Raw genomic sequence first — 14123 nt, forward strand, 5'->3', positions numbered from 1 at the left:
CCATCACCCTGTGTTAATGCACATTTAAAAGTATCCCATGAAAAATGTGTGATGGAAATGCAAATATATATATATATATATATATATATATATATATATATATATATATATATATATATATATATATATATATATATATATATATATATATATATATATATATATATTTATTTATTTATTTATTTATTTATTTATTTTTTTTTTTAATTCCTTAAAGTCCCCAAGAAATCAAAACTAGCCATATATTTTTGTTAGCTCACATTGCCAGTTTTGTGGTTTCATCTGTTCATGTCAATAAGAAAAAAATGTTTGCCCTTCTAATCTTTAATGAAAACCTGAAAATGCACTTCCTGTTTGTTTTCAGTTAAATTATCTAATTCTGAGATTTTGAGGTAATGGACGTGGCTAACATACTTAACTACACTGGTCTAACTGTCGGTTTTGGCAACAAACAGAAATGTTGAGCAGGAGGAGTCTGTTAGGTTTTAATAACTCTAATAAAACCCTTTTCCCGATCTTTCTGAATGAATCGCCTACTTTACTACATTCGTTCAGCCTATGGTAGAAAAAACAAGCCACGCCCACTGCTCATTTAAAATTAGGAATAGGAATTGCATCTCAATACAAAAAATAAATTAATTGACGATTGCAGCTTCCAGTTCATCTGGGACTTCACATTGCAAAAAAACACGCTTTTTTTTTCTTTTCTTTTCTTTTTTTTTACTTGAAGTTTTAGACTGCAAAAAATGGTAATGCAAACAATGGGAGATGGAAACATCCACACGACTAATCAGCTGACTTATTTATGTTTGCCTTGTTTACTTCTGGTTACTAGACTACCAATACTACAGTCAGTAGTATAGTGTATATTGTCTGTTGTCAAGCTAAATCAAATAGTTTTTATAACAATAAAATAGCAAAAAAAAATAACTGTGTTACCAATACTTCAATAAACACAAACCAGGCCAGTATAGAATCTATGGAGTTATTGGTTCTCTAGATAATTAGAAATTTGTGTAAAGTGTTTAAATAATAGGGTCACGGTGGCATGGTGGGTAGCATGATCGCCTCACAGCAGTAAAGGTCACTGGTTTGAGCCCCAGCTGGGACATTTCTGTGTGAAGTTTGCATGTTCTCCCCGTGTTTGTGTGGGTTTCCCATGGGTACTCCTGTTTCAAGTTCAAACACATGCGCTATAGGTGAATTGAATAAGCTAAATTGAGTGTAAATGAGTGTGTATGGATGTTTCCCAGTGATAGGTTGCAGCTGGAAGGGCATCCACTGCGTAAAACATATGCTGGATAAGTTGGCGGTTCATTATGCTGTGGCAACCCCAGATTATTTAAGCGACTAAGTCGAAAAGAAAATAAATGAATGAAATGGCAGAAGTGTATGAGTGTGTGTGAATGCAAGAGTGTATGTGTTGGGCTGTGACTGTAAGGGCATCTGCTGCGTAAAACATGTGCTAGATAAGTTGGCCGCTTTGGCAACCCCAGAGTAATAAAACCAAACTAAACCAAAAATAATATGAATGCATGAATGAATGTTTAATAATAAAAACAAAATTATCATTTGAAAACTGGAACTACATTAAATACCCAAACGTACCAGATATACTAATCATCCAATTTTATGTAGGTAGATCCCCTTTTTTGAAGCTATTTTTTTTTTATAAATTTAACAAGATATCTCAAGTCATTTATGAGAATGTAAATGCAACTGGACTCTATGAATGGGGAATCTAGGAAATTAATGTAACACATTGTAATTTACAGTTGCAATCAGAATTATTAGCCCCCCTTCAAATAAAAGAAATGTTCACAGTATGTCTAATAATATTTTTTCTTCTAGAGAAAGTCTGATTTATTTTATTTTGGCTAGAATAATAGCAGTTTTAAATTTTTTTTTAAAACATTTTTTAAGACAATATTATTAGTCGCTTTAAGCTATATTTTTTTCAATAGTCGAAAGAACGATACCATCGTTATACAATAACTTGCTTAAATACCCTAACCTGCCTAGTGCCTAGTTAACTTAATTAACCTAGTTAAGCCTTTAAATGTCACTTTAAGCTGCATAGAAGTGTCTTGAAAAAATATCTAGTCAAATATTATTTACTGTCATCATAGCAAAGATAAAAAAACAGTAATTAGAAATGAGTTATTAAAAATATTATGTTTAGAAATGTGTTGAGAAATTGTTCTCTTCATTAAACAGAAATTAGGGCAAAAACAGTGGAGCTAATTATTCAGTGGGTTTGATAAGTCTAATTGCAACTGTATGTGTAACTAATTTTAATAATCATTATCAAACTTGAATTAATTTTAATAACAAAAAAAAAAGACCACTAAACATACTAATACCAAACTTGGTAGCTAAAGCATCATCAAATTTACCACAATACTTAATAAATCTGTGAGAATGTAAACAAAAAATTAATATGTACACAGTTTGGGGTCAGTTTTTTTCATGTTTTTTTTTTAAAGAAAATGATTCTGTTCATTAAGGATGTATTTATTAAATGTAAAAATTGTTAAATTGTTAAATATTTATTAAAATGTCAAATAACTGCTTTCTTATTGTATGTAGTTTTGAATGAAATTATTAATCCTGTCATTATTACCTTTATTACTATTACCATTATTTTTAATAATATTAATAATAATAATATTCATACTAATTAATATTAAAGTGATTTCTAAAGGATCATGTGACTATGGAGTAATGAAGCTGAAAATTCATCTTTAAAATGACTGAAGAAAATGATCAAATTAAATTATAAACTACTTTTGAACAGTTATTTTAGTGCAATAACATTTCACAATTGTACAATTTGCACTGTATTTTTGATGAAATAAATGCAGCCTTGATGAGCGGGAGGAGCCGATTTTAAAATATTTAAAAATCCTGCTGACCCTAAACTTTCACCTGGCAGTCTATGCCATCTGTGGAGTTTTTCTTTTAGATCATTAGAATTCTAACTCTTTCAATTTAGTCATATTTACACTGAAACAACATGATATGACCAAATACCAAAACAACTGGAAACTGAATGCATTATAAGATTGAAAAAAATATAAGTGTATTTAAAAAAAAAAAAACATATCAATGTTGGATAAACATAACTATCCACAGAGCTCTGTGGATGCAGTTTCATTGTGTGCGCTAATTAAAAGACGGCAACGAATGCTTCTGATTATTTTATCGCAACAGTGAAAACACTGTTGTCGAGTTTGGCTGTATGTCATGCACCACAGGTGATCATAAACTTCACCAGCATTTCTAACACCTGCTCTGGGAATTTTACAGCACCCTTATGTAAGTTTTGTGCGAAAGAGTAACAGTATTATGGTCTACAACAGCCTAATGAGACACAGCTGTAATAGTCCATGACAGCCAGAGTCGAGTCCCCTTCAAATACAGCAGCAAAACAGACTAATGACTGTGGCCACGTATTGACACACGGCTTTAGACAGCTAACAAACACTTTCCAAATGCGTGGAAAATAAACACGTTTGGAACTCTGAACGATGAAGAGTATGAATTCAAACACTTCAGGTCTGGATATGCATGAGCCCGGCTGTGTGAACGCTTTCATACACCATTTTGCAAGTGCATTTTTTCCTCGTTCGATTGGTCTAGGCGACTGCTTCCTACTATGCAGTCAAAACATGCAAATTTGCCGTTATGTTAACCAGACTTTTTTAGCTTACAGTGCGGCCTTGGGGCAGAAACCCTCCAGGCGGCTTCTGACACGCGGCCCTTTGGGATATAAGGTCTGGACAGGGTGTTTCTGACATCAAGAACACGTCTGCTAAATGACAAGTCACTAAAGCATTTTTTTCTGTTTTATGTCTCCATCGATTCTATATCAGCTCTCCAAATCTTTACCGCATCTCTTCTATTCCACTCTCATTATTGTTTTCTTACTTCATTTTTCTAATTGTCAATTGAAATCTTGTCATTTTGGCTGCTCAATTTGGTTGTTTAATTAAATTTTGTCTATAGAAACGCCTTTGTTATCATCTGAAAACATTTTGTTAACTTAAAGAGACAGCTTTCAGCTTTTTTATTCACTCCCATGTCAAAGCAAATGTGTAATTCTTTTTTCAAAATACAAAAAAGACATTCTCAAAATCTGTAAATATAGTCTTAAAATATATTCAGAATATTAAGAAAATATTACATTTTAGGTGTAAATATATTCCTTTAAGCAAATTAAAGTGAACATTTTACTTCCGCGGTTTTGCATTTGGTGAAATACAATATTAGAAAGAGTACAGGACTCTTTTCAGAGATTTTGATGACACATTTCCACTGTTATTAACATCATAAATCGAACTTAATTGTATTCTTTAAAATACTTTACATTTTCTTCGAGGCTGTAACATGTCACTGAGGGATTTTGGTTGCCTTGAAATTTTGAGCTAAATCTGATTAACCTTATGAGTCCATTGAACTTATATTCTGTTAAACTGACTTAAAACTGCTTCATACCTTATAAAAATACATTAGAGCATGATTAACTTAGTTTAATTAGTTACAATGTACTAAAACATATGCTATCATCACTAATTGTTCATATCATTGTGTACAATGCTTTCATTTGGAAAACTAATAAAAAAATATTATTATTAAAATAAGATTATAATTAAAATAGAAAAAGAACCTTTACAGTCTTTTGTAACAAACTTTATATATTTTAATAGTCCTTAAACTATTTCAAATTAACAAAAAAATATGCACAATAGCAGTAAGCGGTAAAAGGTTATTTCTCTAGTCACAGATTATCTTTCCATTAATTGCATAAAGTCCCTTATTTTTTATACAATGTATTTGGAACATAAATCATAAAAACCAACTGAGCTTCATCAATATTACAAATACAATGAAAACATTTCTAATTATTGTCTATATGACCCTGGTTTGGTATTAAACTGTTTAACACTGCTGTGTAAGTCTTTATAGTACAACTGCTTGAGAAGAGACAGCAAATTTGACATTCCTCTTATGGCCAATGTAACCTCTAAATAATCTCTCCGTTGGAAAGCTTTAGAAATTAGCTATTGTTGATTGTTGTTATTTTTTTGCCAGAACGCCAAATTAAAAATGTGAAAATAATAATATTTTTGCATCGGATTGTGCAGAAATACAGTAGTAAGTCACTAAAGCATTTTTGTTCCGTTTTATGTCTCCATCATTTCTTTATCAGCTCTCCAAGTCTTTACCGCATCTCTTCTATTCCACTCTCATTATTGTTTTCTTGGCCTTACTTCACTTTTTTTATTGTCAATTGAATTGTGCTATTTTGGCTGCTCAATTTGTTTGTCAACTCAATTTTGTCAATAGAAATGACTTTGTTATTATCTGTAAACATTTCAGTAACTTGAAGAGACAGCTTTCAACTTTTCGTTTGATTTACTTCATTAGTTACTTTTTGCCACAAGAGGAAATTAAAATGCAAAAATAAATACATTTTGTTGTGGTTTCCGTTTAACACTACAGAAATGTAGCTAAAAGGGAGCCCTTTCACTTCTCAAAATGTGAAAATGTCCCTTAATTTTATCCATCAGAAAATGATCGGATTGTGCATCTAAATAAGACACTTTCAGAAATACAGTAGTAAGTTATATTATAAGAACAGCATGCAACCTTCGAACCATTTTAAATAAAGACCTTTATACAAAGACTTAAAAAAGTAAACACAGTCAGTTTGATGTATTCAACAGGACTAAGTTGCGATGTCCTTATAACCTTTACCTTTACCTTATCAGCCAAGATTTTAAAATGTATAGTCATTTTTGTGTCCCGTTGTTGTCAAATGTTACAAAACCTAAGATATGAAGACTTGTAACATCACATCTGGCCCGAATCCAAAAGCAAAACTAACAGTGCAACACAATCAGACCCCTGCAGCAATATATTCTCTGCACTCTGCATACACCAAATCCGCACTACAAAGACTGTCATCAAATCTGTTCATTCAAACATGCGATTATGCACCTCATTCATTTTTATGAAAAAAAATATTACCCTATCATTTCCACCCTCAAGCAAGTCTTTCAGCCACCTAAACTGCTCGATATCCCCATGTGACATGGGGCCAGGTGTGAGATGTTTGCTCACCGGTGGTCATACACTGCTTGGCTTTTATTTCACCGGTGTTTTCATTTAACACAGGAAATTTCGTTACACTTCAAATTTAGAATGACCCGATGTGGCAGCCGAGGAGGATTAGGGGACCGGAGTACAGTTTCACAGGGAACCGGCAAGGAACTTTCTCCTCTGGTCCACATCTGAATTCAAACAGTATGGTGTACATGCAGGCCGAGGGGAGGAGGAGGAAGTGCTGAAGGTTACAGCAAGCACCAACTTGCGCTGCAATTCAAATCCAACCACCCCCCCCCCCTGTCCTCGGCAAGCCTTCGGCAGTAAAGGTTCAAGGTAGGATCAGCACAGGGCCCGGGGCAAGGAATAAGAAACATACAGACAATGCACTAGATACCATAAAGCTCTCATAATGAACAGACGAAGGGGCCCCACAAAGGTAACCTTCAATCACTGTCAGTCATCATATCTTCTCAAACATAAACTCACAGAGACATTCTATATCAGAGGTGGAAGTAATTCAAATATTAACATCAAATAGAAATGTTGTTGTTGAGCGAACAAAGCTGGCGACAAAATGAAAACAGTAGCATTGTACTGTCGATAAAACTAGTACAATGTTGCACAAAAACAAGAAGGTACAAACACTTGTCACTGGGGCAGTACCTTTTTATGGGACAGAATTGTACCTTAAGACAAGGAGACCTTTGCAGTACCATTGCAGTTTGTACCTTTAAGACATGATGTGTACCATGGGAAACCAAAATGTACCTTTGGTTTTTTAAAACCTGCAGAAACAATATTGTGCCTTTATCAAAAGTACAAACCTGATCCATAAGGGTACCACCGCAGTGACAAAAAACTTTTTACCTTAACATTGTCAAAAATGCTTTCCAAACATTTAATTAAAATACCTTAAATGTTAAGTTTACAATACCTATAGTTTTATGTTTTGACAGTTATTTTGTATTACAGGACTTAATGTACATAAGTATCTTTAAACATATAGTTTTAAATAATGATTCTTAATTTAATATGAAAATTATTCATAAAATCACTTTGCCTTTCAGTCATATTGATTTTCATAGGTATTTTAATAAAGAAGGAGTTGTCCAACACTTTGTACTTTTTATATGAGAACAAGTGTTTACCTTAATTTCAGTTCTACCATAAATAAGCATAGAACAGTTTCATAATAGTTTTTTTTCTGTACCATATGTTGTACGGTTTTTACAAAGGTACAAAATTGTTCCCCTGAGAACATTATTTGTAACACTGTGTACCTTTTTCTTGAGAGTGTATGCTATTTGTGGTTAAAAGTTGATAAAAAGCTTTTGAATTGACCCAGAGAGCATCAGCTTGACTTTTTCACTGGTGGAACTACTAAACGTTTTATATTTGTACAGTGAATTGAAGTGATGACAAAACGAACACACAAACATGTTTTGTCTTTTGTGATCAAAACTAAAATAAATTAATCTGTACTTTAAAGCATTTTGAACGTTCTAGTTAATATTAAAATATGTCTTATATTTTCTCACTCCGTGCAGTTAATTCATTCAGTTGCAGACAAAATTAAACATATATTTATTTTTATTGTCTTTAATTTTTTTGTCCCTTAATTTTATTAGATTTTTTTTTTAATTAATTTTACTAACTGTGACACTAAGGTGTATTTCACAATATTGTTCACATAAATCAAGCTATAAAATGAATCATTTGCTCACTGTCATGTTCCCAACTAATATTACATTTTTCTTCTTCCATGGAACACAAAAGATGTGTAGACAAAAATTCTTAGGTACTGACAGCCTCATATGTGATTCACTTTCCTTTTCCCTCTCCATAAAATGAAAGTGACTGATACATAACATCTCTTTTTTTTTCACAGAAACTGACAGGTTTCTATTAGCATGAAAGAGAGTAAATAATGACTGCTTTTCATTTTGAGAACTACTTTTAAACCCCATCATATACTACAGGGAGATTAAATCAAATTATACATTTTTCAACAGCTTATCTGCTTGATATTTTTTCTACTCATGGGTAAACTTGCTGTTCCTTTTCTTATCCATAAGAATTTATGGTTTGTATAGCAGAAGCCAGACAAAATTCGTGCCCCTGGATTACAATCTTTTAAGCCTTTAGGCTTTTAGAAGAGAGTTTGCCTCGTCAGCACAAACCGCTCAAACCTTCAATATCTCGACGGTTAATCAAACAGTCTGACTGGCCTGCATTATGACGTCATTCTCTGATATCTTTCTTTCGTGCTACAGTGTCACAAAATAAAATCTTATGATTCAGTGCAGAGACTCATACATGCGTATTGTATGGGTGCTTTAAGTCAGCCTTTCTTTCATTGTACAAGCAATGGGAGTCCTCTGACAGCGCTAGTTCGAAATAGAGTAATAAGGACAACGTCTTGTTCAGAGACAAGCCAAGTTATTAGGTTTCTGCGTGTTGTTGGATGAAACAAAACAGGTTAAACGATATACAATAATTTTCTTGGACCGCTTTAGAGGAACAATGCAAAGCACTTGTGTCACATCGCGAACGGGACACAACACATGCTGTGGCAGGCCACATTATCATTTATTCATATAACTAGTATTTTTGCTGCTACTTCTTAAGTTCTCTTAACGGTGCAAAATATCTTTTTCTGTTAGTCACTAAAGCATTAATTTTTAATGCATTGAAGTTTAAACAAACATTAGTTTTATGTATATATCCTTCTACTTTATTTTATAAGGCCCAAGAACCGACAACATTTACAGTAATCTAGTTCTAAACCCAACTGTTGTCAGTAGCATTTCTTACTGTATCTTATTTGTTGGTATTTTTATCCAGATATTTCTGATAGTTAATCTGAATAACTATTTTACATATAGAAAAACCTCTATAGTGAATATGTGTCAATTGCTGATTAAAGTAAAAGTGGACTCTTAAAAAATAAATAGGCCTACTGCAAAAAGGTGTTTGCAGGGATTTTACCCCAAACACTTTTTTCTTAAAAACATTTTAGTTCTTAACAAATCATTTTAATTTCCTTGTTAAACATGTTCCATGAACTTACCTTAGTAATAACAATTAACCATGCATAATTTCAACATGATTTTAAACTAAAAATTAAAGTACATGTAGTTATTTAATAAATATTCACTACGCAGTTACATATAATCTAGTTTAATAGTCATTTAAGCACTTTTGGTTCAACTTTATTTTCTGGCATCCTTGTTACAAATCTATACATTTAATGACTAAGTAATATTAATAAACTTTATGTACTTATACGGTTGATGAGGTTTAGGCTTGGCGTCAGTTGCATGAAATTGTGCATGATTGTTATTACTATAGTGAGTGGAACCAGTTGAAAGTAAATCATAAGAAAAATTGTAACCAACGGTTCTTGAATACCTCTCTCCTAATTTAAAGTACATTTTAAATGACCTTTTAAAAACTTTTACCTTTTGTGTGACAGAAAGATTGTGTTTAAGGTTATTCATAGAACCATATGTATTTAGCCATTATAGAACCTTTATTTTTAATAGAGTAGAAAAAATATTTAAAAGTTACTTATAGGCCCACATGAAATATGTGCGTGTAGAAAATTATATTTAAATTTGTATTTATTCTGTTTTTAAATTAATTTCAGAAATATTATTAACATTTATGAAAATGTTTATATGAATTAATTACAACACAGTTTGTAAGATTATATATATATATATATATATATATATATATATATATATATATATATATATATATATATATATATATATATATAGTTTGCCCCTATTTTACTTACTAGGATAGTTATTAGAAACAAATGTTAATTTTGCATAAAACTACGTTACTCAGAGTAATAAGGGCTAAATTGGCTTGCCATACACATGCACATACAAACACATGCACGCACAAGCAAAGTAAAGTGTAGTAACACTGCGATTGTGTTTGACAGCTTCATGCGCGCAAAATAACCACAGCCGACTCCACGTAAAGTTTTGCAACACACAGTAGCGTAAGATAGGCTACATCTCAAAATCAAGCAGACACCAGCTTTTTTAACAAGACGAGATTGTTTAACGCGAAAATTGGCTATTCAAAGAAAAGACAAAGCTTAAAGCCGTAACATGCAAAAAAAATGCCCGCGGAGACCCGAAAGTACCCGTTTTATTTTATTGCATGAACTATAAACTTAAACAGACGCCTTCACACAGCCTCTAAAAGTAGTTGAAATCTGCTCATGTGAATCCCGAACAACTTGTCACTTCTTCATGCTCAAGAGAATGACTCGGCAAGTGCATGAGAATGCGAAGAAATTGATGTATCGGTATGAAAAGCAACTTAAACAACTCACCGCAGAAGTCTGGAGAAGATGCAGCACACTTTCTGAAGGAACCACGTTGGACTGAGGAAAGATTACAATACGATCTATTTAGAGAAGCATTACATCACCCTTTGGTGACGTCACGTGGGATTCCTGAACTTCTAAATCATTGCGGTCCCTAGTAGAGGCGGGGCGAGCGGATCGAGGGGGCGGGTCCAGATACAGTGGGTGTGGGGGCCGCTCCGCAACACCAACATCTGTCTGACTTCAAGCTGTTATTGTTGTTCGAATCATACACTGCTGTTGATAAGAGGTGAAATCTACACGATTAAACTGGCTAACAACTGAATTAGGTAATATAGCCTATATGTAAAATTTTCAAGCATTCTGCAAAGAACTCAATGTAACCAGATCATTTATTCCTTTATACAATTTAACAAGAATCAAAACTCTGGACTTCAACAAAGGTTTAAAAAAATTGAAATAATCTTTGTTGATAGTTTTTCTTTATTTTATATAAAGCCATCTTTGCTTGAATGATTATAAAATTAAGCAATTTACAAATATTTTGCAATTTTCACAGTATTTAAAAAGAAGCATACTTGTTCAGAAAACAATGAATTGTAGAGACATTTTATAAAATTAAAGAATGGTACTAGTGCAATTTTGCACAAGCATGGAATATTGTTTCTCACAGAAAACAAAAAGGGCAGACATTACATGAGAGACAGAGAGACATCCAGACAGACAGACAGAGATAGATAGATAGATAGATAGATAGATAGATAGATAGATAGATAGATAGATAGATAGATAGATAGACAGACAGACAGACAGACAGACAGACAGACAGACAGACAGACAGACAGACAGACAGACAGACAGACAGATGATAGATAGATAGATAGATAGATAGATAGACAGACAGACAGACAGACAGACAGACAGACAGACAGACAGACAGACAGACAGACAGACAGACAGACAGACAGACAGACAGACAGACAGACAGACAGACAGACAGACAGATAGATAGATAGATAGATAGATAGATAGATAGATAGATAGATAGATAGATAGATAGATAGATAGATAGATAGATAGATAGATAGATAGATAAAATTTAAACATACTGTATGTATATACATATTTGTAATTCTAATGGTTGAAAAATATGTACATGGACATTTTTGTAATAATTTAAAACATGGTGTGAAATTCATATATCTGTGAAATTAAAACATGAACTTGTATAGTAAATATATTACTATACTCAAGGGCAGATTTAACCAATAAGCGAGGTAAGTGGCCGCTGAGGATGTTTGCCAGGATGTTTGGGGGCCACCAGTAAAAATCTAGAAGTAAATAAATAATAACTGTAAAACACAGGTGTCAAACTCAGTTCCAAAAGGGCCGCAGCTCTTCACAGTTTAGTTCCAACCCTAATTAAACACACCTGATCAAACTAATTGAGTCCGTCAGGCTTGTTTGAAACCTTCAGGTAAGTGTGTTGGAGCAGGGTTGAACCTAAACTTTGCAGGGCTTCGGCCCTCCAGGAATTGAGTTTGACACCCCTGCTGTAAACTATATATGATGGTTAAAGTTAAATGCAGTTTTAATGTAATTAAATATTATTTAGAAAACAATCAAATGTTATATTTTATGTTATATAATAATAATAATAATAATAATAATAATAATAATAATAATAATAATAATATCACAAAATACCCATCATGGAGCAGTGCAGCAGTGCAAATATATATATATATATATATATATATATATATATATATATATATATATATATATATATATATATATATATATATATATACACACACAGTATATATACAGTACATATATACAGTACATATATTGGCACATTCAATAATAAAATGTTCAAAACCTTATTAGTTATATAGGCTCAAACTTTTAGCAATATTATTAATTCCTAAAATGTTTTCATATCTCAATGAACATCCTGATGCGTTCTTGTGTAATATTATTAAATAGTTTTACATTTCTTGATTGTTTTTTGACAGGAGAGACTGAAGAAACAAACCTAAAGCTCATTTACCCAGGTCTGTTAATTGTGCACATCTTGCCAGTGCCTCTGTGCTTACTAAATAATGAAAGTGTCAGAGGTAAATAAATTATTGGCTGGATTATGTCTGCCTGCAAGTGTTGAATTTAGAAGATGATGTTACAGAATCAAAGCTCAGACTCCTTTGTCCACAGATAATTGCCATGCAGGCGTAATGTGATGCAAGTGGTACTGAAGGACAAACAAACCAATACCTTTGTTTATTTGTGTGACATTCAGTACGTTATATCAATTCCGTTCGCAAACAGGTTGTAAGTCAAATGAAAACCGTGAAACTGAAACTTAAATTGACACTATAAAGTTACAGTTAACTGATAAGCAAAATCAGTTTATGACAGCTATCCTCATTTTATACACAAGTGCTTAAAACATTTTTACAGAGCTGTAGTTTAGCAGGAAATGTCTTGCAGATGTTTCCACAGTTCTTAAATCTGTCTGAAGTTCTTCAGAAACTTCAAAGTTACAAATTGCTTGCATACAATCATAAGCATAATAAGTACAAATATGTTCAATGCACAGACAGCGTGACTTTAACATTATGAGAAATTAATGAGCCTGAATACTTCATACATCCTAGAACCACAGTAATTGAGCCCTTAACTTATTATGTAGCGATAAGCAGTTAAGTAGTTTTATAGTTAAAACTTTATTAATTAAAATGATTTATAACAAACCAAAATAAAAAATATATAAAAATAAATAAATATATATATATATATATATATATATATATATTTATATATATATATATATATATATATATATATATATATATATATATATATATATATATATAAGAAACTGCAATAGATTTAATACTGAATTCAACATTTATGTATACTGTAAATACTGAAATATACTGAAAATGTTTTGTGTGTGTGTGTGTGTGTGTGTGTGTGTGTGTGTGTGTGTGTGTGTGTGTGTGTGTGTGTGTACAGTTAAAGTCAGAATTATTAGCCCCCCTGAATTATTAGCTTACCTGTTATTTTTTCCCCTAATTTCTGTTTAATGGAGGGAAGATTGTTTCAGCACATTTCTAAGCATAATAGTTTCAATAACTAATTTCTAATAACTGATTTATTTTAGTTTTGCCATGATGACAGTAAATAATATTTGACTAGATATTTTTCAAGACACTTTCTATTCAGCTTAAAGTGACATTCAAAGGCTTAACTAAGTTAATCAGTTTAACTAGTCAGGTTAGGGTAATTAGGCAAGTTGTTCTATAACAATGGTTTGTTCTGTAGACTATCTAAAAAACTAAATAAGCTTAAAAGGGCTAATAATTTATGTATATAAATATATATATATATATATATATATATATATATATATATATATATATATATATATATATATATATATATATATATATATATATATACTAAAAATAATACATTTAACTAAACTGTTAAAAAAGTTGACTCAACTCAAAATTGTACGGTTGCTGTTAAAAATTAAAATGAGTCAACTTTTTTACAGTGCATATTGTTTAACATTTTGTAGACAAAACATTACATTTATTTACACAGAATCTACACCTACACCAGCAAAATTATTTGTATTGATTGTTTATGG

General features: G+C 31.8%; 2 protein-coding genes across 3 annotated transcripts in view; both read right to left on the minus strand.

Moving 5' to 3' along the window:
- creb5b (cAMP responsive element binding protein 5b) overlaps window positions 1-10521 on the minus strand; it is a 166510-nt gene extending 155989 nt beyond the window's left edge. Inside the window, exon 1 of the mRNA XM_087286902.1 lies at window positions 10469-10521. The gene's annotated coding sequence lies outside the window, so the exon portion shown is untranslated. The remainder of the gene's footprint in view (window positions 1-10468) is intronic.
- Window positions 1-14123, minus strand: part of tax1bp1b (Tax1 (human T-cell leukemia virus type I) binding protein 1b) — a 350945-nt gene that overhangs the window by 179472 nt on the left and 157350 nt on the right. The window lies entirely within an intron of this gene.

Source organism: Danio rerio, chromosome 16, assembly GCF_052040795.2.
Source record: "Danio rerio strain M-AB ecotype USA chromosome 16, GRCz13ab, whole genome shotgun sequence".
NCBI lineage: Eukaryota > Metazoa > Chordata > Actinopteri > Cypriniformes > Danionidae > Danio > Danio rerio.